This window comes from Notamacropus eugenii, chromosome 3 (assembly GCF_028372415.1).
Source record: "Notamacropus eugenii isolate mMacEug1 chromosome 3, mMacEug1.pri_v2, whole genome shotgun sequence".
Lineage (NCBI taxonomy): Eukaryota > Metazoa > Chordata > Mammalia > Diprotodontia > Macropodidae > Notamacropus > Notamacropus eugenii.
In genome coordinates this window covers 210,121,564-210,148,321 of record NC_092874.1, presented here as the reverse complement: position 1 = coordinate 210,148,321, position 26,758 = coordinate 210,121,564, and the positions used below count along the sequence as shown (strand labels likewise).

The following is a 26,758-nucleotide window of genomic DNA, read 5'->3' as shown; positions in this document are numbered from 1 at the left end:
TTGTTAGTTCAATAACTTTTACCTTCAGTTTGTCAAACTTTCCTTTGATTTTCAAGGCTTTTTTGTTTAATCAAGGATTTTGAATTTGTTTTTTTCTATTTATAGGTGCATGATCAATTCATTAATCTGCTCTTTCTTTTAGTGATGAAAGGGTTAAGAAATATAAATTTTCCTTGAAGTACTGTTTTGACAGGTTATTATGTTGTTATCTACTCATTTTTTTATGCTTAGATTAGTTTCCAACTGATATTTAATTTACACTTCAAAGATCCTTTATTGTTTCTTGTGTTATGATTAGAAAAAGATGAATTTACTGTTTCTTCTTTTCTGCATTTGCTTGTGAGTTTTTTAAGCCCTAATGTTCAATTTTTGTGATGGTGCCATATACCACTTAGAATAGCTATATTCCTTTCTATTCCTATGAAATGTTCTCCAGAAATCTATCATACCTAACTTTTCCAAACTTCTATTCATCTCCGAACCTTCTTTCTTTTTTATTTGATATTTAGATATATCTAGTTCTGAGAGTGATAATTTGAGTATAATTTTAGAGTCTATTTTTCCTGTAACTCATTTAATTTTTAAGAAGTGAGAAATAGGGGAATAAAAATAAAAGATACTGAATGTACCAAAGATTTTAAAAGGAAGAAAAGTCAGTTAAATATCTTGAACACAAGCAGATAGGGAAAATAATAACATGAGAAGGGAATATGACCTCCAAATCAGCTAAACAGCAAGATATCTATGATTATATATTGCAAGATAAGGAAAATGATCAACACTTGACAAGCCAGAGGACTTGGTGGAATATTAAGCTAGTACGAAACCACAGCAGGATGTTCCTAAATGAATTAAGGGAGAAATAATAATTATGAAAGTTATGTTTATGACTTTCATAGCAGAAATAATTGTCAGAGTGGAAAAACTTAAAACCATGGTATTAAACTTCACCAAAGAAACAAAAGAATCACTGATTGGGAATGCATCTATAAAGAGGCAAAGGATAACTCAGAAGAAAAGAGCAAAAAACCATACCACTTTATACAAACAAAGCATATTGACCATGAAAGTAAGATGCATGGAAACAATTTAAGAACCAAAGGTATCCAAAAGAACATAACAAACCAAGAAACTTAAACACCATAGTACAAGAAATAATATAAGAAAATGGTTAGAATTTTCAAACATGGAAAACAAAGTGCCAATCAAAAGAATCTATGAATTGCCTCAAAAAAAAAAAAACCCTATGCTGTGCATTCTAAGACTCATGGTAGTTTAAATCTGACAATTTTAATATCAAACAACAAATCGTGCAAGTGAACAGGAAGAAGAAAATGACTCCAATATCTTTGCCAAGAAAAACCCAAATGGGGTCACAGAGTCAAACATGACTGAACAACAACAAATCTTAGAAATCAAATTTCTGTTCTCTGCTTTATTTGGATAAAATGGTTTACCTGTCATTCACTATTGGTGGTGGTCTTTTGCCTAAACAGTTTCGTGGGAATGGACTAAGTTGGCTAGGGGTTACTCTCCCTTTCTTATGAGCAGGAAATGAAATGACTCTCTTCAGCTCCTAAAAATATACCCCTAGGCCAGATATATTTGAGAGGTAACAGACTATAAATCTAGCCCATTACCCCTCTTGAGCATAGAAAAAATCTCCCAATCTTGGCAGTCTTGGATTCCCTTCACAGCTAGATTGCTGACAGGGCTCTCCTCCTACTTTCCACACAAGTGGGCCAAACCTCAGATCGTATTTGTCCAGGCCATCTATAAGCTATTATCTATATTTTACAGCATATAATATATGTATGCATATATATTGAACTTTTTAGTGCTTTTTAATTTTTCCTCTTTCTGACATTGCTGAGTTTTCTACATTTTCAACTCTTGTATCACTTTGTGTGCTGAGAGGTGGAAAGAGAGAGCAAGATGAGATTTGGATGCCTCTCAGTTTGCCATTTTCCCATTATTCTTCCAGCATTTTTTTCAAACTTGTTAAAGTGCTTCAGAAATACTTCAGAAATGTACACTAGTATCATGGTATAACATTGCTCAATTTTTTATCTGATATACAGAATAGAATCATAGTTCTTAGAGAGTACTTAGAAATTATCTAGTCTAAAACCTTTGTTTTAAAGGGAGAATAAACCCAGAGAAGTAATTTGTCAACATTCAAACCCAAATTCTCTGACTTGAAATCTATTGCTCCTTCTACATGTCATTACTACTGCCTGCTCCAAGTCTTACTTCATCATTTATTAACAAAATATATTTACTAAGTATTATTTCATAGATTGTTGATGTGTTGATGTCCATAATTAATTATACTATATATATATTAGTCCCCAAAGGCTTAAAAATTAAAACTACTTAATTTACTATGAATATTAATTAACTTCTTTTTATTGAAAGTATCAGGGATTTTTTTTTTATAAATCACTATTTTTAATACCAATCCAAGCATTGCACTTACTTGATGTGAAAATCTGAAGAAATTGGGTGTTTTACATCATTTGTTAAGGGTTTACATCATCTGTCAAAACTTAAATGTTGTTCATATTCTGTCTAATACTAGGGACTAAAAAGAAAGGTTATTAAGAAAACACCTGATACTATATTTGAAGTTTAATTGTAAGCACTAGGAAAAAACCACAAGACTCATCATAAATAATAATCTCAAAAGAATTTTCACAAAAGCCTTTTCTATTTAGGCCTAAAAAATAGATAAATGCCATCAGTTACTTGTATTAAACCAAATGACCAAAATGTGAATGGCTTTGCTGTTGCCTGTATTTTTTTACTGAAACCAATACCAATTGTTTTGTAAGTTGACACAGAAAATTGTGGTGATAAGGTCCACAGAGAAGCTTTTTATTTTGCTGAATTTATCCCATAAAAATCATGCATCTTTATATATAATTAATTCCCTTCCATCAAAGTCCAATATCACATTTAGGTTTTATCCATTCCATTTCTATTACAGAAGAACAGATTCATTGAGAACAGTCTAACTCAGAAGGCAAAATGAAGGTATTCAGCTTTTCCTTCAAACTGATCACTGAGGAGTCTGACCTTTTGGTACATGATGTAATCACTAGCTTGAGAGGGATTAACATTTTAGGACTTATTGAACCCATGTTATTCTGGATGGTTTCTCTGTTTTCTTTAACTAAAATGCATTTTCCAATTAATAGAAAATCTCAAAGTGCAAAATGTATCCTTCTTTAAAAAATATTTCTCCTAAGACATCATTTTAATTCTACCATTCATAATCATTAGCCAGAAACTACATATAGCTACACTTCTTATTACTTTATTACTTCCAAAGCTTTAATCTTTCCTGCTCCCTAGTATATTCATTTTATGTCCAAACCACCAAATTACTATCTTGAAAAGCACAGAGCAATAGAAATTTGGGTCAATAAATATTAAACAATATTAAATATAATAAGCATAAAAGAAAGTTTTCAAAAGGAGGAAAATGCTTCTTTTCTTTAAGTGGTTAATTTTAGAATTGAGAAAGATAATAACATTAAGAAAATAAGTACAAATTTTATAAGAACACTCATATTTTTTAAAATGTGTCTTTACCTCCAAGCCAACCATCCAATCTTCCCCTCTTTTCTTAGCTGTTCATAATGACATACACCTGTAAAAGAGTTTACTTTATGTGAACCTTTGTTCAGCTAGGCAATAATTTAAAGAAGTGGGAGTAAACCAAATGAGCCAATCACCAACACTACTACACCCCAACACCTCCCTTTGTCAAGCTTGCGTCAGCTCTTCTAAAAAAGAAAATAAAACATAAAAAAATTACCAATTGGTTTGCTGGTGTACGTTTAGTTTAAACATGAGTTACACCAGCTTCTATTTGCTTTCTGAATTTGGCATTAATACAAGTACACTGTAGCTGGAACTTTTCCATAGCTTACTGTCATTCCATATCAAGATAATATAGACTAGCTCCCAAATAGAATCTCAGAAGGGTCACTTTAAAAGAGCTTTCACACAGGAGTAAACAGAACAGATTATGTTTTAGAAGTCAGGTAAAAAGAACCACCATAAAAATTATAGAAGCAGATTGCTTCCTACATTCATTCCTTTAATCAAAGTAGAGAGTAAATATTTTAATTTGCCTAGAAAGTTTTTTTATTAGTACTGACAAACAAAACAAAGCAGAATAATACTGAAAATAGTACAAAATTCCACTTCATGGGATGTGTTCAACAATAAAAAGTTGCAAGATTTAAAAATTCAGTACCATCTTTATCTGCTGCCACCATTCAAGTGGCATAATGAAGTAAGTGCCCCAAAGCAGCAAGAATGTCATAGTAATTTTTAAAATTACTTCTATTTAAGGAAAAAGTAAACAATTTCAGCTACTTTAGAGTTTTCTTATTTGCTTCTTACAAATGTTAAAAATTCATATTTGTATATTACTTTAAGTTTTACAAATCACTTTCCTCACAACAATCCCATATATATTATCGTTCCCACTTTATAGATGAGGTAACTGAGGTTCATCAAGTGGAAATTACTTGCTCATGGTGAGTTCACAAATAATAAATGTTGAGAGAGCACTCCAATTCAGGTGTCCTGATTCCAGATTCTCCATTACTTCAAAATACACAGTTCTCAAGCAAGTTGAAAAATGTACACCTGAGATTATGGGAAGAGGAAGAGTTGGTTTAGTATGTTTAATGTATACTTCCTTATAAATTGGTATTCCAAAAGAAACACAAGAAAGGTAGATTGAAAACTAAATTCACAATTGTTTTCTTTGCCTTCTAAATAATAATAGTAATACGTGCTTAGGTGTCCAGTGAGCAGCAACACTTTCTTGTCAATTCTCTATTGATGATTGTACAGAAAAACAATAAAACATTATCCTAAGAGTAAGAAATGTTTTTCTCATGAAAGAGTAGCATTTAATGGTGTAGAATAATCATTTTTTTCCTTTTTAAAGTGAGCCTTTTGGAGCTAGTTTAGAATTCATTTTGCACTTTCATGCATTGCATACGTTTTGCTTATCCTTTCATTAACATGTTCTTTATTTTTCTCATTCCTTTGATTTTTTTTTGATCGAGTGAAAATAACCATTATAAGGAAAAGAGAACTGGGAAAGTCTTATTGCTTCTGATAAACTGTAGCTTCAAAGAAGCAAAAGTCATATTTATTTTTAAAGGATAATTTTCATTAATAATTTTCATTATTTTCATTATTAATAATTTCATTATAATTTTCATTATAAGAGCACAATGAAAGACCTTTTCCCCTTATTTTGAAAGTTAAGGGCAACAAAATCACCACCAGAGGATCTGAAGAACAAATGAAATAGAATCTGTAAAAGATGTTACAAACTTTAAAACACTCTGTAAATGTCAGCTATCATTATTATTTGAACCAAATGAATGCCTTTGTTTACATAAAGCTCAGCACAGCTTATATGAGAAAGGAATATAGCTGCATAATCTAACCTCAGGTCAACTTCTCCAGCCTTTTCATATTTCTAAGTACTGAAGTCTACTTCAAAACCACAATGACTTCTTATTTCATTATTAGTTAATTTTCTCCTTTGATGGAAGAAATATATTCCATCACTGGACTTATACTATAAACCTTCTAGTTTGGGAGTATTTGTCAGAGCTTGAATTCTAACTTTTTGTAATTTTAAGCATTTGTGGTCAAAAAAGCTTCTAAACTGTGACGCAGCTTTGAGCTGTCTACATTTCAAAGAGAGGAAAGAAAGTGGAACAGAACCTATATGTATGCAAATATTTCTGTTTTCATGGTAACTCCAAACTGGAAACTAAAGGAATGTCTATTTTCTAGAGAATGGCCAAATGAACTGTAGCACATGAATGTGATGGAATATTATTTTGCCTTAAGAAATGATGAAATTGACAGTTGCAAAGGAAACTGGGAAAATCTCTATCAAGCAATACCAAATGAAATGAGCAGAACTAGGAGAACAATTTATGTGAAAATAATTTTGAAATACTATAGAAATTTGATCACTGAAATGCTAAGCCATGAGGTTACAGGATTGGAGATAAAACACATCAATCACCACCTGCCAGAAAGGTGATGGACTTGAACATACATTTTTGTACATTATTGATATGAGAATTATTTTGCTTAACTCTATGTATTTATGATGAGAGGGTTTTGTTGTTATTCAGTTGGAGGGAGCAGTGGAAGAGAGAGCTAATAAATGTTTGCAAAAATGAAATAATTTGTGGTTTCCTCCCCAGCATGACAAGGCATTAGAAAAGGTCTTTAATGGAGTAGGCATGAATGAATGCACAGCAGGAATAAAAAACGATCAGACCATTTATATGTTCCCATTTGAATGTTCTAATTTTATTTTTCAATTTAAAGCTTCTGACAATTTGATTAATCATACTTAATGCTAGCATATTCAAATGTCCTAACACTCTAGCTTTAAGAAAAAATCACAGTAATTAAGCATTTTGGATACAAACTCCATGTAAGATGATTGTGAAAATCATTACATAAGCCATCAAGTGATACTGGCAAACAGTAAACCAAAATGTTCAGTCACCCTAGAGCCTAGGCTTCTAATTGTACATGCCTGGGGAACTTGGTCCCTACTCCCTTCATATAAACATAGCTTCCTTAGGAACTCAATTCTCTGTTGTGGTGTAGCTTTTCTTTCACACACCTCATTTATTGTCTTCTAGGGATTAAGAAAAAAATGGCTGTTTATTTCCCCTCTGTTACCCATCTCTGTTCTTTTCAGTTCATTTTTAAAAGGAGTGGCTTTTAGGGGCCTCAAATTAAAAAAAAAAAATCTTACCTCTGTTAAATGTGTGACTAAAATCCCCAGCCAATTTGTACTAGGAAAATCCAAATTGGCTTTATAAAAATTCAAAAATTTTGATCTCTTCTCTCTCAGATTTGCCCTCAACTTCTTTTCTAATTTTCCTGCAAGCATTCAAGTAAACAGAATTGCTTTCAATAGCTTTCTGGTATTAATACAATTTTAAATACATAACTAGAGAAACCCAAAATATTGCTTGAATAGTTCTAATGTCAACCACTAAGTTTTCAGCCAAGAAGGGCTTCCTTCTTCCTCTCCTCCCCCCGCTAGACACACCTCCTCTCTTAGGATAGGTGAAAACAAGAAGTAGATTAAAATATGAGACTGGTAGATCTCTCTTCCAGAAGAGCATTAAGTGGGGCAAAGAGGGAGGAGGGAGGAGTCAAACATAATTTCACCAGTACCATTAGTAGACTTTGGACACACACACACGCACACACCCTCTCTCTCTCTCTCTCTCTCTCTGTCTCTCTCTCTGTCTCTCTCTCTCTCTGTCTCTCTCTGTCTCTCTCTGTCTCTCTCTCTGTCTCTCTCTCTGTCTCTCTCACACACACACACACACACACACACACACACACACACACACACACACACACACACACAGTCCCAAAAGGCTTAGTGCAGTTTAAAGCTTTAGTATATATGTATATACACGTTTAATAAATATACTTAAATACATAATTTTCTGTTTTCATTAAATTATTTATCTTTCCTGATTTTTGTTTCATGTTAAAAATTCTTGATTCTTCTTTGCCTGGAAGACTCCTGCCTTATGACCCCAATGTCTTGATTAATAGTTGATTCTGTCATCTAGACCTAGGTTTCAGATAAACTTTCACTTTCCTCCTTGAGCTCCTTATAAGTCACCATCCTTCTGCATGCATGTCCTTGTTAACCACACTCATCCTTTCCGGTTCTGAAGCTACAATCAAATCAACTTTGTCATTGCTCCTGGAAAGGATACGTCAATTTATGCCCACATGACTATAATTACCATTCCTTTAATTTTTCAAACCAAAATATCCTTCCAAAGCCATCATTCTCCTACATATCTTACTCTGTTAAAATCTAAGTGTCTTAAGTGCAGAGTACCTGTGTTTGCTTTTGTATTTGCATCTCCAGGGCTTAGTACAGTGCTTAGCACATAATAAATGCTTAACAAATTATTTTTATTCATTCATTTATGTGTAATAAATTATAGTATATTTGTGATGCATATACAAATATATATATTTTTTTTCATGCAAGGGAGAGTTCAAATGGATCAGTGAGTAGTTTGATATTCACAAGATTTAAATAGGATGAAAGTCTGCATCTCTGAATAAAACAGTAAGGATTTTATACTGCCTTGGAGACTGTCAGCTCTGAAAGAATTCTTCTAGTTACAGCTTTATTTTTTTTCATCAATTCATTCTAAGGCTAAAATCAGGTCATTCACTGTTGTAACTAGAAAAGTGCTTTAGACCAAAGACTTCTTAGGCATATTTCCCATCTCCAAATGTGAGGCAGGGTAGAGTGCCAGAATGTCATGCTCTTTAACCTCATAGTAAGAGAATAAAGATGTAGTCTGGAAACAATCTCTTCCTTCCCTTAGCCCCAGGGAAAAGGGAGTAAGAACAATTGCCTGGTCAAATCTCTCAGCATTCATCCTCTCTTGAATTCTCTGTAGTCATGGACACCATGGATCACTTTCTTTTCTTTTATACTTTCTTCTCTCTAGGTTTTTGTGGCAATCCACTGTTTTAATTCTCCTCTCACATATCTGATTACATCTACTTAAGTCATCTTTTACTAGATATTTATCTGACAATGGTGGATTTCTTCCAGGGGTATGTTATTAAATGTTTAACAACTGACTCTTGGAGGTGAGGATGGGCAATGTACAAAGGACATACTTTTAAATTTAATATGCATCATTGCCATTTTCTCCATGTCTTTCTTTTTTATTTTATTTTTTATTTCTTTTTAATTTTATTTTAGACTCAAGCACCAGAACACCAATACAGAATATAGAAAAGAGTCAAAAACATATCATAGGATTAAATATTGGAACTTAAATATGAAGTAAGTAGGGGAAAAAAATTTTATTCCCATAAGGGAGGATTCAAAATATATAACAATAAATTTTCATTTCAAAAAAACCTGTATGATAAAAACTACATGTTGTGTTGAAAGCTGTCCATCTTTTGTGTCCTTGTAAGTTTTCTCTTGTTCTCTGCTTGCACTTTTTTCTCCCCTTCCCTGCCCCAGAAGGATACAATTAAATGTAGACATATTTCTCTATAGCTATAGATATACACATACGCATATACATATATGCATACATAGACATGTATACATATATAGATATATACTTTCTAAAAAAAATTCTACTCCTTTTCTTTGTTTTTGTTTGTGCATATCTCTTGTTTCCTATCCCTTCTGCCTTCTGTACTTTACTTCTACCCACTACCTTGCCCTCCTATTGCTTGCCTACTCCCCTCCAAAAATCCCTCCCCTATCCTCCTATTCCCGTTATCTAAGCACGATGCTATACCCAGATTTTACCTATTTCCTCATCCTCCCCTCTAAACATCCCTCCTTTTCATCTCCCCTCCTTATCTCCTTACTGTTTTATTTCTTCTGAATTTAGAAGACTTTTATACTCTTCTAAATAAATATGCATTGTTCCCTCTTAAACCTATTCCTCAGAACTTCCAGTTACCTGAAATACTAGTCGTCCTCCTTCATCTAATTCCTCTGTATCGGTTCTTCCTCTTGCACCTCAATTGTATAAAATAATTTTTTAGCTGTTCCTAAATGGTTTTGCTTTTTAAATTCATATTATACTGAGGTTTCCTCTAGTTTTTCTGGTGAGCCACCCAGCTATTATTAGTAAGAATCTTAGATATACCTTTTGCATTATACATATATATATATATATATATATATATATATATATATATATATATATATATATATATATATATATATATATATAGTAAACTGTCTTTATTGAATCTCTTGTAATAGTCTTTGGTATGTACCTTATATTTCTCTCGGTTCTTGTATGGCAAATCTTCTATTAAGTTCAGGTGTTTTTTTTTAAACAAAGTCTTGAAAATCTGACAACTGATCAAATAGTCATTTTTTTCATTCAGGATTATACTTAACTTTGCTGGATATGATATTTTCAGTCAGAGCTCCAGTTCTTTTGCTCTTCAATAAATAGTGTTCCAAAACCTGCTGTCCCTTAATGTCTCTGCTGCTGGGTCTTATGCAGTTCTGATTGTGGTACCATCATATTTAAATTATTCTTGTTGCTTTTAATATTTTACCCTTCAGCTGAGGGTTTATATCAGCAAGGAACCCGACATACACAGGAGGGCTTGCTGTACAGATTCTTAGATCTGTTTTTCTAAAAGGAAAGCAATTATTGAGGGGTCAGCAATCACTTTAATCTAGCACATATATCATTCACTTAGTTCAGAGGAAAATGTCAGCAACCTGAAGTTCAGACAAAATACAAACAGAGAAGCAAAGATCAACCAACAGAGCTTCCAACTGTCTGACTGTAAGCAACACATACATCACGGATCAACAGAGAGATTCAGCTTTCTGACTATACATACATAGTTACCAGAGAGAGAAACATCAACATCTGGGTTTTCAAAGCTAGGTCCTTTGTGACTTCTGAGTGTCTCATCTGGCACACAAACCTTCTTCAAAAAACTAAGCCCCAAACCGAAAGTTCACCTCAGAGTATATATATATATATGTATACTTTTCAGAGCCAGAAGGCATCATAGCCCTTGAGAACCAGTGCCTCCTTAGAAAATTAACAAAACTTATGGGCCTCCCCTAATCAAGCTTCCATTAATGGATGAGGAAGATCTTTAATGCTTGTAATTACCATTACAGGGTTTTGACATTTGACTATAATATTCCTATGGATTTTTATCATAGGATCTCTCTTAAATAGTGATTGATGGAAGTTTTTCTATTTCTACTTTCCCCCCTTGTTTTAATGCTTCAGGACAGTTTTCTTGAATTATTTCTTGTATTATTACATCAAAAATTTTTTTATCATAGTTTTCAGGTAGTCTAATTATTCTTACATGTTCTCTTCTTGATCTGTTCTCTAGATCAAGTGTTTTTCTTATAAGATGTTTCACTTTCTCTTCTATTTTTTCATTCTTCATATTTTGTTTAATCATTTCTTGATCTCTTCTAATTTCACTGATTTTGTCTTGCCCTATTCCAATTTTCAATGTGTCATTTTCTTCCTTAAGATTCTGATCTTCTTTTCTGATTGGTTGACTTTTATAATCTCCTTGTTTTCCTTGGATTATTTTTTTAAGTTTTTCCTCCATCTCTGTCATTTGATTTTAAAGTGTTTTTAAAGATCTTCTAGGAATTCTTTTTGGGTAGGTGACCATTTGATGTTCTTCTTTGGGGCAGAAGGGGGTTTCTTTACTTCAATAACTTCCTCTGAAGATGAACCCCAGTCTTCTCTATTCCCATAATAGCTTTGTATGGTTGGATTCTTTCTCCTTTGCCTGTGCATTTTTAGTGACAATAGCTTTTTTTTGTAATCACCTTTAGCCTTGGGGTATGACAGATAGTGCCTCTTGCCCCAGATCTTCAGTTCTCCCCTCTATCCTGGAACCAAAGTGACACAGCCAGGGGCTTTCTGTCCCATTGCTTCTGCACTCACTGAACATGTTCTTTTTCCTTCTAGCCCCCACCACTCTATCCAGCACAGCTGGGTCTGGAGTTTCTTGTCAGTAGAGGTTCCTTTGGTCTTCCCTGGCTCAGATGCCCACTTCCTCTCATTTTCCTGGGGCTAAAAGTTCCTGTGGCTGGGGCAGAGGCAGCCTTTCAAACCAAATAACCCCAAGGTTTCTTGCTTATTAAGTAGCTTGCCTTTTGTTGTTATCCCTGACACTATCCTGGAGATGTTTACTCTTCACAGGGACCAAGTATGATCCTGGGATTTTTCTTCTGATCTCAATTGTCCCAGGAAGACCCCTGTTGTGCCCCTATTCTTTTTTATTTTTACCCATGTTTTGTTCACCCTAAGGTGCTATTTTCTCTCTTTTGTGGGGGAAAAACTTGAGAGCTTGGAATCTAAACTGCCATCTTCCCAGAATCCTTTCCCATCACTTTCTTAAGTTTATCATATCAATAAACAACAAATCAAACCTGAATTTGTATCCAGATTTCCAAGGATCACACTGAAAATTAAATAATCAGTAAGGCACTTCAAGTTGGCTTCCAACACAACCCTAGTCTTCCTGAGTCCTCTTCTCTTTTATCCTGTTTCATTTGGTTATCTTATCAACTGCCCTGAATTGAGTTATCATCTCTAAGCAGATCTACTTGTCGAGTCTTAACCTGTCTCCAGATCCCAAGTCTCAAATCTTCAACCTTTCATTAGTTTATTAGTAGATATCTCAAACTGGATGTCTCATAGACATCTTAAACTCAACACGTCCAGAAAATTGAACATATTCTTTTCACCACAAAATCCTTCTCTCTTCTATCCTATTATTGTCAGTTATACCACCACCCTCCCAGTCACCCAAGTTTTTAATCTAGATGTCACCTCAACTCTTCACTGTCTGATTCCCCATATCAAATCATTTGACAAATCCCATTTCTATCTTTGTAACATTTCTCATCTATACTCCCTTCTCTCCTCTGAAACTACCATCATCACCTCACCAGCTCTCATCACCCCACATCTGAACTGTTGCAATAGTTTAGTTAGTCTTCCTGCCTCAAATCTCCTCACTCAAATCCTAAGCAATAAAATTAATCTTCCTTAGAGTACAGGTCAGTAGTAAGTAAACATTTATTAAGCACCTACTATGTGCCAGACACTAAGTGTTAGGGAGACAAATACAAAAAAGAAATATGGTCCCCACCCTGAAGGAACATACAATCTAACAGGGAAAACAACACACAAAAGAAATCTGCAAATGTGGGAGAGGGACACTTACCTGACACAGAGTCATGATATAGAGGTCAAAGAAGTACAAAATGAGTGCAGATGGATGAAAAATGAAGAGATATCTAAGGACATATCTGTCCTGACTCCTCTCCTTAAATGGAGAAATTTATGGCTCCATCCAACAAGTAGAGGTACAAAGGGTTTTGATGAAGTATGGAAAGATGATGAGATTTCCCAATGAACATAATAAGGGCATGGTAGAGAAATCAAAGAAATCCAAATTGAATGCAAATAGTTAGGAAATGAATCTGGGTAGTTTCAGGTCTGACCAAGATACCCTGTCTATTCAAATCAATTCCAGTGGTTCCCTATCAATACCAAGATCAAACACAAAATCCTCTAGTTGACTTTTAAAATCCTTCATAACCTGGCCTCTTCTTACCTTTCCAATGTGTGTATATAAATAATGTGTACTTATATACTATTACATATTTAAACAATCACATTAATTATATAATCTGTGGATCACTCGATATTATAGGTTCTTTTTAAAAATGTTTTCTATTCACTGGATAAAAGGAAAAGAAAAAAAATTTTTATCGTCTAAATTGTGTTTACTGTTTCAAATTTAGTTTCTGTTTGTATGTTATATATAAACAAAATCAGAAATGATTGACAGTTTTTAAAAAATTAAAAATTCACGTTTATTTGTACTTCAAATTCAAAGCAGTAAATTTTTAAACCCAATATTTTTAAAGTAACATTAAAGTTGACTGTATTATTTCATATTTGTAGTTCCATGTGTATGGAGAGATTTCATAGATGAGTATGTTTAAAATTTAGAGAAGGTATGTATGATTTAATCCATCTTTTGGATTATGCAACAAAAAATTCATTTCTTTGATATTTTGATTAAATGTATCAGAGTCAAAATCCTTTCTTCTGTAGATGATTTCAAAGGGAGGAGATGTAGTCAGCCTAACTCTGGGAATCTGACTTCTCTGTGAAAATGGGAATTGAGATAAGTATCTGCAAAGAATATATGGACTGTATACAAATAATTAAATAACATATATTACTTTTTCCCAAGACTATTGTAAGGGATGGGAGTGCATCTGCAAAGATAAAATAAACACATTAGATAGGAGAAAGAGGAAGAGACAGAGACTGACATACAGAGAGAGTAAAAGCAGACAGAGATAAAAGCATAGTTAATTTCAGAGAGAGTAGCTTCAGGTGAATTATAAGGTCAGAAGACAGGTAGCAAAGTAGAATTTGAATTATATATATTGAATATATATATATATATAATAGAATATATTTATATGTGTGTATATATATGTGTATATATATATATACATATGTATGTATATATATAATTACATAGCTAGATGATATGTTGGAAAGAGCACTGGGCCTGGAGTCAGGAACATCTAAATTTAAATCTGGCCTCAGACAATTACTAGTTGTGGGGAAAGTATTTAACCTGTGTGCCTCAGTTTCCTCAACTGTAAAATGAGGATGATAATAATAGTACCTGCTTTGCAGGGCTGTTGTGAGGATCAAATGAGACACTATCTGTAATGTGCCTAGCATAGAGTAGACATTTTTTTCAAGAATTTTGGGTAAAAAAGGGAAAAGAAGTCTACCTAGGGAAGCTTTTATAAGTGAGAGAAGAGATGCTACATGTCAGTCAGTCAATAAATATCCATTAAACACTTCCTATGTACCAAGCACTGGGCTGATCAGTGGAGATACAAAGAAATGCAAGAGACAGTCCTGCCTTCAAGGAAATCACTATATAATGGGAAAGGGGGAAGGGAATAAACATTTATATAGTGCATACTACATGCCAAGTACTTTCCAAGTGCTTTCTCTGCAAGGCCATATAAGGAGGAAACTGAGGGAAATGTAGGTTAAGTGATCTGCCCAGGATCACACAATTAGTAAGTGTAAATTAATGAGGACAAATTTGAATGCAGATCTTCTTTACTTGAGGCCCAGCACTGTAAGGCCACCTAGCTACCCCTAAGACAAATACATAAAAGACAAAATATAAAAAGGTGAAAAAAAAGAGGGAAACCAAGTGGGTATGATGAACTGCAAAGTAGTACAGCACAGTATGATGATATGGCTGCCCTGGGTACACTCCTTAACTGAAGGATTTGAGAGGAGCCCTCCACTGTCCACCCTCCATCCTCTCCAATCAGAAGGGGCCCAAGGGCACAACATATGAAGGAAATGTGAGTTTCAGAGTTGATTTGTTCTTGCAGGATGATGAGATATCAGAGTGGATGAGAATGAAATCAGAAGGGTGGCCAGGAGGGAAATGGTAAGATAGCTTCCCTAGAGTCCTCCTTGTAAGAAGGATCTGGTAGGAGTTACATTGAAAGGTACCTGACTTTTCTTTTGGATTTTTTTCACTCATTTGTTTGTTTTTTTGTTTTTAACATTCATTTGATAAGATTTTGAGTTCTAATTTTTCCCCACTCCCCTCCCTAACATGACATGCAATCTGGTATAGGCTGTACATGTACAATCATGTTAAACATATTTCCACCTTAGTCATGTTGTAAAGAAGAATCAGAACCAAAGGGGAAAATCATGAGAAAGAAAAAACAGTAAAAGAGAAAACAGTATGCTTCAATCTGCATTCACACTCCATAATTCTTTCTCTGGATGTGGATAGCATTTTCCAACATGAGTCTTTTGGAGTTGTCTTAGATCACTGCATTGCTGAGAAGATTCACATCTATCAAAGTTAGTCATTGCACAATGACTAACAAATATTACTGTATACAATGTTCTCCTGGTTCTTCTCACTTCACTCAGTATCAGTTCATGTATGTCTTTTCAGGTTTTTCTGAAATCTGCCTGCTCATTATTTCTTATGGAACAATAGTATTCCATTACATTCATATACCACAGCTTGATCAGCCATTCCCAAAATGATGGGCATCCCCTCAATTTCCAATTCTTGGTCACCACAAAAAGAGTTGCTACAGTTTTGGAAATGTTGGTCCTTTTCCCATTTTTAGAATCTCTTTGGGACACAGGTTTAGAAGTGGTATTGTAGGGTCAAAGGGTATGCACAATTTTATAGCCCTTTGGACATAGTTTCAATGTTCTACAGAATGGTTGGATCAGTTCACAACTCCACCAACAATGCTTGTTCCAATTTTCCCACATCTCCAACATTTATCATTTTCCTGTTTTATCATGATAGCCAATCTAATAGGTGTGATATAGTACCTCAGAGTTGTTTTGATTTGCATTTTTGTATTTTTTCATATGACTACAGATAGCTTTAATTTCTTCATCTGAAAACTGCCTGTTTATATCCTTTGACCACTTATCAACTGGGGAATGACTTGAATTCTTATAAATTTGACTCATTTCTTTTTATATTTTAGAAATGAAGCTTTTATCAGATATACTGGCTATAAAAAAATTGTTTCCCGTCTTTCTGCTTCCCTTCTAATCTTGGTTACATTGGGTTTCATATGTGCAAAAACTTTTTAATTTAATGTAATCAAAATTTCTATTTTGCATTCAATGATGTTATCTATCTCTTGTTTGGTCATAAATTCTCCCATTCTCCATAGATCTGACAGGAATATTATTCCTTACTTTCTTAATTTGCTTATAGTATCACCTTTTATGTCTAAACTGTGTATCCATTTCGACTGTATCTTGGTACAGGGTGTAAGATGTTAGGGTCTATGCCTAGTTTTTGCTCTACTGTTTTCCAGTTTTCCCAGCAGGTTTTGTCAAATAGTGAGTTCTCATCCCAGAAGCTGGAGTTTACCAAACAGTAGATCACTAGAGTCATTGGCTATTGTGTCTTGTATACCTAACCTGTTCCACTGATCTACCACTTTATTTCTTAGCCAATACCAAGTAGTTTTGATGATTGCTGCTTTATAATACAATTTTAGATCTGATATGGCTAGGCCACCTTCCCTAGAATTTCTTTTCATTAATTCCCTTGACATTCTGGACCTTTTGTTCTTCCAGAGGAATTTTCTTATTATTTTTTCCAACTGTATAAAATAATTTGAGTAGCTTGGTATGGCACTTTTGGACTTTCTTGTACAAAAAATGTATTTTACAAAGGAACTATCTAGGACTTATTCAAAAGCTGAACATATGCAAACATGTTTGGAAAATAGTTAGCCATTAAGTCTCCCTACTTAGCCAGTTATTTTACTTAATTCCTTTTCATATTTTTCATATTGGTATGCATGATCAGGCATAGATAGTTCATTAAGAAACCTGTATTCTAGGCTACATATTTAAAAGTTTAATTAGTTTTCTTTGATAATAAAAATACAGACCTTGGGATAGTAGTCAAGAGTCTTAAATTCATTTTATAATAATTTTATTAATGCAAATTTCATATACAGATGGTTAGCAGAACTGTGCTACTTGATTACCAAGTAAAACAAATTCAGAAAATCCGGAGTTCTGTATGACCCTGTTTTTCTTTAAGTTTGAGAGTATAAAGATGATTTGATACTAAATAAGCATGAACTTTTGAAAGCGTGCATGAATGAAAAAGAAAAAATGAAAGGCAAGCATAGAGAAACATATCTATGTGATAAAATCTTGAATACCAGTCTCTAGGTAAAGGGAAACCAATGGACATTTTCTGACAACCTACCATGTGTAAAGTCGTATGAAAGGCACTATGAGAGATAAAAGAATAAGGCACAACCCTTGAACTTATGAAGTTTATAATCCAAAATATATCTGAGGACTTGGCCTTTACCCAACTTGTTGATTACAAACAAAGAGGAGTATTATAACACCAGATGATGCTTTAATGAAGTGTGAGTACCTATTGTGAATAAATCAAAAGGGTGGGGTATGGAAAACAGCCAAGCCTTAGGTGAGATGATCCGTTCTCTCACCCTACTTCCTCCCTCCTCTACCCATGGTATCTAACAGTATAACTATTGCCCCAATGCAGGCACTACATCCAACACCACAACCACTGAGAGAGTAGTACACAAACTGCAGATAGATACCTCAGGATCAAGTAATTTGATGTTCAGTCTTATGTAACTTGCTTAACATTGGCACCTAAAACCAGAATGAATGATAAGATTATTTGCTAACTTTTCACCTTGGTGATCTTGTCCTAAACTCCTACCTTTAGTAACCTCCTAAAACAAAATATACAAGCAGGATGAAATTTAAATTAGTTAACCAACTCCACTCTGTCCCACCTCCTCAATACACACACACACACACACACACACACACACACACACACACACACACACTCTCTCTCTCTCTCTCCGTCTCTCTCTCTCTCTCACACACACACACACACACACACATAACCTTAGCTATATTATCAAGATTGTTTCGCAATAGCTATCAGTGATAACATCTTGTCCTCATCATGACTTACCCAAAGCCTGATTTGAGTCTTTTGATCAAATATCTAATACTCAGAAATCTGATTTGCTTATAGCCAAATGAGAGTCAGGTGGGGTAAAGAAACTTACTTTATTTGGAGGGTAGATTACAATGTTTCCAAGATTATGCATTTCTAATTTCTATTCTCTTTTATTATCTCCTCTGGTCATAAGTTATATCATATTGCTCTTCTCTGTAGAAATTATTTTCTTTTTTTCAGTTATTATCAACTCAAATTTATATATATATATACACTAGTTCAAACTACTGTTTTAGTAGATTTAGGTTTGTCCATGAACCAATATTGCAGGCTTCCAAAGAAGGTTGGAGTTTCTTTGCCTCTATCCAACTATATTCACCTATGTACTTGATAAATACTTCATCAAGGCACTTCTTTTCTGCTTGGTTATCAAGTGCAGTTTAAACTATAGTGTTTCTTTAGGAAGGGTTTAAAAAGTGTTGTAGTGATATTTTCATCTTTTCAGTACAATGTTGCATGTTCACTTTTTGTTTGTTCTTTGCTCTTGGTCCAAGTGCACAAGAAAACGAAACAAAACTCTACCCAAGAAGGAAACGTTACAGAAATCATCAGCTTTCTAAGTTTTTAAGTAGAATCCTATGCTGTTATCTTGCACAGTTAGCTAAACATTTTGTTTTTCTTTTATTTACTCAATATACTTTCTTTTACCATTCATTTTTTAAAATTTTGAGTTCCAAATTCTCTCTCACTCCTGTTTTTTCCCCAACTTAGTGAGAAGGCACACAATATATCAATTACACATTTGAAGTCATTAAACATATTTCCATATTAGTCATGTTGCTAAAAACATATGCTTCAATGTGCACTCAAAATTCATTGGTTTTCTCTGGATATGGTTAGCATTCCTCATCATGAGGAATTGTGTTGGATCATTGTCTTGATCAGAATAGCTAAGTCTTTCACAGTTGACCGTTACAATATTGCTGTTACTGTGTACAATGTTCTCTTGGTTCTACTCACTTCAATTTGTGTCAGTTCATATAAGTTTTCCCAGGTTTTTTCTGAAAATATCTTTCTTGTCATTTATTATAACACAATAGTATTTCATCACAATCATATATCACAACTTGTTCAGCTATCCCCAATTATGGACATTCCCTCTGTTTCCAATTCTTTGTCACTACACAAAGAGTTACTATAAATGCTTTTGTACATATAAATCCCTTTCTTTTTCTTCTGCTCTCTTAAGGAAGCCAAACATTTCCATGTTCTATTTGGGTGGTGCTATTTTCTTTAAATCACTTACAGAGACAAGAAGAGATAATTATGACAATGATAACAATGTCAACAATGATGATGATGATGATGATGATGATGATGATGATGATGATGATGACAGTTCAATATTTCAAAGTTTGGTGATTTCATTTCAATAGGAACTCTATTCATTGAATCAGATACAAACCCAGGGCTCACCTGAGTAGACTTTTTTGTGAATTTCTGCTATTAAAAAATCATTGCCAAAGAAGCCAATCTTTTGATGATGAAGCTTTTCACAGTAGATACTTAATTGTTGACTTGTTGAATTCATACTTAGTTAGATGATCCTCTGACAACATATATATAGGTTATTAGCAGGTAAATACCAAGGCTTTTCACAGGATTTCAAAGTTGAATAGACCCTAGAGGTGATCTGGTTCAACCTAAACCAAGCTGTGAATTCTTTCTACAATACTGCCAATAATTTATTATCTAGTCTTTGCTAGAAAATCTCTAGTGAGGGATGACAGGATCCTATAGCCCGCCTTCCTAATATCATTCCCCAAATTTGGCATCCAAAAATGAACATGATGTGACTGACGTAGTCTAATTGGGATGTGGGGGCTTAACTTCCATCTCAATATAATCAGATTACATTCCTTTTTTTTTTTGTGCTTCCACATCACATTATTAACTCTTATTGCACTTGAAATGTAATGACCCTGCTGAATTTTCATATTTTTTTCAGAGTCCTATAGTCTAGCTGTACCTTCTGCATCCTATATTTTGAAAGTGATTTTTTTAAGCCCAAGAGGACTTTACAGTTAGTTAGATACGATGAGATTGAGTTTATGATTTCTCTTCGTAGTCTGTAAGAAAACCGAATCATGATGAGGCCTTGGAGAAATATATTTGTGGAAGATTATTATAATGGTAGCTTAAATAAATAAAGTGTTTATTTTTTTAGAAAGCATTATTTTTGCTATTCATTTTTACTATTACTATCTTCATTTTACAGGTGAGAAAAAGAGGCCCACAGCTACAAAGCAACAGAGCTAGGATAAGGATCTAGGTCTTCTGATTCTAAATTAATTTTTTCACTATCATGTGGGCTCTCACAATGCAGAGAAATATAGTATTTTAACTTGTAAAGGCTGTTGGAGGGAGAATTTTCATTAGTTATCTCGACATGACAGTAATGCTTTCTTGCTTCATCATGGTGTGGAAGTGATGCTGCCCTGGGTTATCCAAAGCTATGCCGGAGGAATATAAATTCTGTAAGGTCTTACTGAACCAGAAAGTTTGAACACATAGTCCAAATAATGAATGGTGTATTTGTCACTGGAAGACTTGCCTGGTTAAATACAGAAAGATTTCATGAGCAGAAAGCTGACCCACATATCATGAATTTTTCTGCCATGGGAATTTCTAAGGAACAACGATCTTAAATTGGCGTAGATAGTATCTGTACTGATGAAATTGCAGCTCTTTCAACCAAAGCAAGATTATATATCCTCATCACAACAATGCTGGATCATTTGGGGATTACCCTCAATGTGAAGAATAAGAAACTCATACTAAAATCGATTTGCTGCCCAAAAGAATCACCAGTCAAATGATTCACAGGGACCACAAATAAAATTCAGAGACCTATGAGTTTTGAAGCAGCCATAAATGATGAGGATCATCCTACCTCCAAACTACTCTCTGCGTTTTGGGAATGTTTACTTAGTCAGTCAGTGACTATGTTGCAAAATTAGCAAACAAGCTTTGTCCAAGTTGACCAAGAAGTGATCAGGTAGTTATTTGCTTACCATAAACCTGGTTAGAAAATACCCTTTAGTTTCAACCTAAACTGGTCAGAAAACAGAACATGTGACAGGTCATATTTTTTGCCCTACCTTCCTGTTAACACAACTGGGAAAAGTTTGAGGACTTGGCAGTTTTTATTTGTTTTTATTTTGTTATACAAATAATAAAACAACACATACCATCTTCCGAAAGTGTCTGACAGACATAAATATGTGTACTAGATTTTGTGTGATTTTTGACTCCAATTTAGCCCTGGACCATTGGGTTCAAATAAGACATGCTTTAAATGAGAGCTTGGACAAGATTGTTTTAACAAGAACCAATCCAAAATTTTTAAAAGTCTATTTGAAGAAATAACACTTATAAAGAGAGTGGTCATAATTAAGATTATTATAATCACAGTTCCTAAAACAGTTCTTTGGGCAGAATGCAATATTAATACCAAATCTAACTACTTTTCTAATTAATTAACGTTAGGCCTTATAGCAAATAACAGTGAAAGCATAATAGACAGACATCCCCCGGTGCTCTGCTTTCATCTTACCCATTTCAAAAGCAAATTCCCTTTAAGAGCATTACTATTAATTTTGGTATTGTAATTCCATTACAGATTTGATTTCCTAGCCTGTGCAGTACTTACTATAGCTTCCCAGATTTAGGGAAAAGAACTACAACTCTTGTACTATGTATACGAGACACAAGTTGTTTTCTTCTTTGCTTTCAGAGTGTTGGAACCAAGAATGAGTGGTCTCTGAAAGCTGTTTTTCAAAGTGAGTATGAGCTAAAGATGACAGTTACTTAAAGGCATTCATCCTCTCCCAGTTTGGAGTTTTTTTTTCAGCTAAGTGCTATTGAATTAAGCAAGGAAAATTTAAAATCAAGGCAGTACTTCTCTACTGGCATCATTGAGTAAGTTTCTGTTTAATTAATATGAGTCAGGTCTACACATCAAAATGAACATGAAGTTCTTCCTATCCTTTGTCTAAATTTAGACTTGCAGATGACTCTCCTAATATCCTTAACTGGTTCCGTAAAAGCAAGACTGTAGGTAAAACAATGTTCTGCTTCCAGTTCAGCCCCCACAGCCATCATCTAGGCAAAGTACCCCTGTGGAGAAGGGTCCAGGCATCCTCCAACTGGCCAAATAACTGCCACCCACAGGGTAGATAAGCCAGTCTGGTTGAAACAGCAATGCATTCTGAGGAAAAGGAAGGAGAAAGCATATGCTAGTAAGTCAAACCACAGCCATGATCTCTCCTAAGGTCACACTGGAGACAGTCAAGGGCCCTGGGCCCTTGAATGATGACATCCCCTCTCCTCAAGCCACTATCCCTGCTTCTAACCCACCCCTATTCCACTGCCATCTTCATAAAGGAAATCAACACGTGTACAAACGCAACCTGACAACTGCTTCTAGTCACCTTGTAAACAACTACATCCTATTGCCCCTGCCTCCTCACTTAACCACAACTATTGAAGATTCAGAAAATAAAGTTCTTGACACCAAAGTCCTTGGCACTGTTAATTAATTCATTATCAGAAATTAAAGTTGTTTTATTAGTTAAAATAACATTAAAGAAGACACATTATCATCTACTTTGCCACTTCACGTTTAGGATCATGGAACTTGTAGCTGAATGTGTATGTACTCTTTTCACCTATATGCTCCCCATTATAGTGTGAGCTACTCAAGAGCAGGACCTGCCTTGTATTCTATTTGTATCCCCAGTGTTTACCACAGCGTTTTGTACTTAGTAAGCATTTTTTCACTCACTGTAAAGGATATCTAGAGACTCATAAGGACATAACTGTCTGATAGAGTCATCCTCTAGGTATACTGCATGTAATGAGGCACAACTGCAAAATGCACACTTGTGTAAGGTACACCTCTTTATAAATACTATCACTACTCCCAGTGTTGGTTGGTTGCTGTCTTTCAAGTCGAAGAGGACCAATATGATATCGCTATGTTTTAGTCAAGGTACAGTGTATCCAATTGTGACTCATCAGACCAATACAAGTTCAGGAGGCTCTACCACAGGTCAGGCAGAAATAGTCCATAAGGACATTTGGAGTGGAGATGTCTCCAGATTTGCACATCTCACTTTTTGAGAGCTATTGTAATTCTGCTTTGCTCAGAGAGCACAGTGACTTCCCCGATGCCTGCACACTATGCTGAGTGGTCCTGTGCCAGTGTCTCCTATGTCCCACAACTGATTCCTAAGTTCTTCAGGGAGATCTTGAGAGTATCTTTGTATTTATCCTTTTGAGTTTAATGTGGACCTTGCTTTGTGTGACTTCTCTGTAAAATAGTTTTTTAGACAAATATACATTTGGCATTTGAACAACACAGCCAGTCCTTTGGAATTGTGTTCTCTGCAGTAGAGTCTGATTGCTTCATTGTGTAACTGTTCAACCTCAGTGTCCAGTATCTTATCTTGCCAAGTCATTTTCAGAATCTTCCTAAGACAGTTCAAATGGAAGCAGAAGCAATTCAGTTTCCTGGAATTGTAATTGTATACTTGTCCAAGTTTCACAGGCACACAACAATGAGGTCAGCTCAATGGCTCTGTAGAACTTTATTTTGGTAGGAAACCTATTACCTCTTCTCTCCCACACTTTCCTTTGGCATCTTACAAACACCAAGCTAGCAAGATGTGCATCAAATTCATCATCTGGGTGTATATACCTTGAAAGTATACTGCCAAGATAAGTAAAGTTATCAACAGTATTTAAAATTGCTCCATTTACTAAGAGTGATGGTTCCATATTTGGATGATGTGGTACTAGCTGGTGGAGAACTTCTGTTTTCTTCTTGTTAATTATCAAGCCAAAATTAGCACAAGTGGCAGCGAATCAATCCATACCCTGTTGCATCTCAACCTCAGATTCTGTATTGAGTGCACAATCATCAGCAAACAAAAACTTACATATCTCCCCACTTAAGTCTTGGTTTATATTTATAGCCTTTTCAAATCAAATAATTACCATTAGTTCAGTAACTGGCCTTGATGTTATTTCTATTCTCACTGAAGGTGTTTGACATAAAATATCATCCTAAAAAGCAATGGCACAAACGCACAGTTCTACTTCACTCCTTTAGTGACTAGGGAAGCACAAGAGCATTGCACATTATCCAGAACCTATACAAACAAGCCATCATGAAACTGGTATACATCACTAATTAATTTTTCCAGATATGCAAATTTTGCCATGGTCTTCCACAAGGCTTCATGACTGATGGCATCAAAGGCCTTGGTCACATCTATGAATATTGTTTTCAGATCTCTTTCCTGTGCCTGGCATTTCTCCTGGAATTGTCAAGCAGCAAACCATCAACCTAAGGTATTATCAGTGACTTCAGCAGTAGTTGATGATGTTCTGTTGAAAACACTAAGGAAGTGATAAGCCCATCTCTCCAGGATCATGTCATTATCACTAATCAATATGGCTCCATTAGCACTAAGTAGCTTAGAAGCACCATGAGTCTTTGGCTCATAAATACCCTTCAGGGCATCACAAAAGCATTTTGAATTGTTACTATCAGCATAAAACTGAACTTCATCAGGCTTTTTACTGAGGTAAGAATCCTGAATCTCTCTAACCTTCTCTTGCACTTTACTTAAACACTGCCTTCTTAGAGATAGATGAACTATCCTAATGGTAAACTCTGTGAATTTCTCGTTTTTCATTTACCAGTTTCTGAACTTCCCCATCATTTTTGTCAAACCAATCTTGATGTTTTTAAGTATTCTGGCCCAAAAGGGTAAATGCAGTGCTATACACCAAATCTTGAAAGCTGTCTACTTATTTTCTTTTCATATTCTGCAGTCGTCTTTCATGTTTTTTTTTGTTTTGACTACAGAGTGGGATTCCCACCTTTAATGGTAAGTAGGTCAGGGTTCAGGGAAGCAGACAATTTTTTTATTATTATTATGCAAAGGTCTTTTTATTTTTTGTTAATAATTAATTTATTTGTGTTCGGTTTTCAACAATAACTTCCACAAGTTTCTAAATTTTCTCCCCCTGCCTTCCCACAATGGTCTGCAATGTTATATGGGTTCTACACAAACATTCTTATTAAACACATTTTCACATTAGTCATGTTGCATAAAAGAACTAAAACAAATGGAAGAAACTATGAGAAAAACCAAAAGAAAACATGACAAAATAGAAAATAGCCTGCTTCATTCTGAGTTCTGACTCTATAGTTCTTTCTCTGGATATGGATGGCATTTTGCATCAAGAGTCCTTTGGAAATGTTTTAGGTTCTTGCATTGCTGTGAAGGGCTAAATCTATTATAAACAGTCCTCACACACTGTGGCTATTACTGTGTGTAATGTTCTACTGGTTCTGCTTATTTCACGCAGCATCAGTTCATATAAATCCAGGTTTTTCTGAAGTCCCTCTTTCATCATTTCTTATAGTACAAGAGTATTCCATTACATTTATATACCACAACTTGTTCAACCACTCCCCAGTTGATGGGCATTCTCTTGATTTCCAGTTCTTAGCCACCACAAAAAGACCTACTATAAATATTTTTATCCTCATGGATCCTTTTCCCATTTTTATGATCTCTTGGGGATACAGACCTAGAAACGATAATGCTGGGTTAAAGGGTATGGACATTTTTATAGTCCTTTGGGCATAGTTCCACATTGCTCTCCAAAATGTTTGGATCAGCTCACAGCTCCACCAACAATGAATAAGTGTTCCAGCTCTCCCACATCTTCTCCAACATTTATCATCTTCCTCTTTTGTCATGTTAGCCAGTCTGGTATGTGTGATGTGGTACCTCAAAGTTATTTTGATTTGCATCTCTCTAATCAATAGTGATTTTAGAACATTTTTTCATATAATGATTTTTTCATATAATAGCTTTAATTTCTTCCTCTGAAAACTGCCTGTTCATATCCTTTGACCATTTATCGATTGGAGAATGGATTGTATTCTTATAAATTTGACTCCATTTTCCATATATTTTAGAAATGAAGCCTTTATTACAGACACTAGTTATAAAAACTCTTTCCCAATTTTCTGGAGCAGACAATTTTGGGGGCATGTTTTCTAGCCCCTTTCTCATGCCAGGAGGTGAGCAGTACAGCCCTTTAAAAAGGCTACTTAGATACCTAAGAGGCTGCCACATTCAACTGCTACTTCAATCCAGTGAGAAGATGACTCTATGCCCCTAGGTCACTTGTATGCAAGGTTGTAACTACAGCTCCCTCTCTGCACCTGCTGTTTTATCACTTGCCTGTTACTACAAAACTTTGAAGTAGATAAAAATGTGATGGTTTTCGACAAGTGTATAAATTGGATTTAAGTGACACAGAGCTGCAACAAAGTATCAACCTTACTCTAATTTTCAGAGTGATCACAGTCCAGTGCCAAGACAAAAGTGAAGATGATTGGAGATGGCTCAGATATAGTGGGTGACTGTAGTGTCTTTGATGCCTAACTAAGCTCCATCATGTCCTGTTGGAACAGATC

The 26,758-nt window shown here is 34.7% G+C and overlaps 1 protein-coding gene across 5 annotated transcripts in view; it reads right to left on the bottom strand.

Annotated features, from left to right (window-relative positions):
- Window positions 1-26,758, bottom strand: part of SLC38A4 (solute carrier family 38 member 4) — a 132,768-nt gene that overhangs the window by 46,989 nt on the left and 59,021 nt on the right. Inside the window, exons 1-2 of one of the 5 annotated variants that reach the window (XM_072654241.1) lie at window positions 4,545-4,565; window positions 3,598-3,655 (exon numbers count right to left, since the gene is read on the bottom strand). The exons of 3 other annotated variants lie outside the window; for them this stretch is intronic. The gene's annotated coding sequence lies outside the window, so the exon portion shown is untranslated. Of the gene's footprint in view, window positions 1-3,597; window positions 3,656-4,544; window positions 4,566-26,758 lie in introns of those variants that run through there. One more of the 5 variants, XM_072654237.1, reaches the window with a different exon arrangement.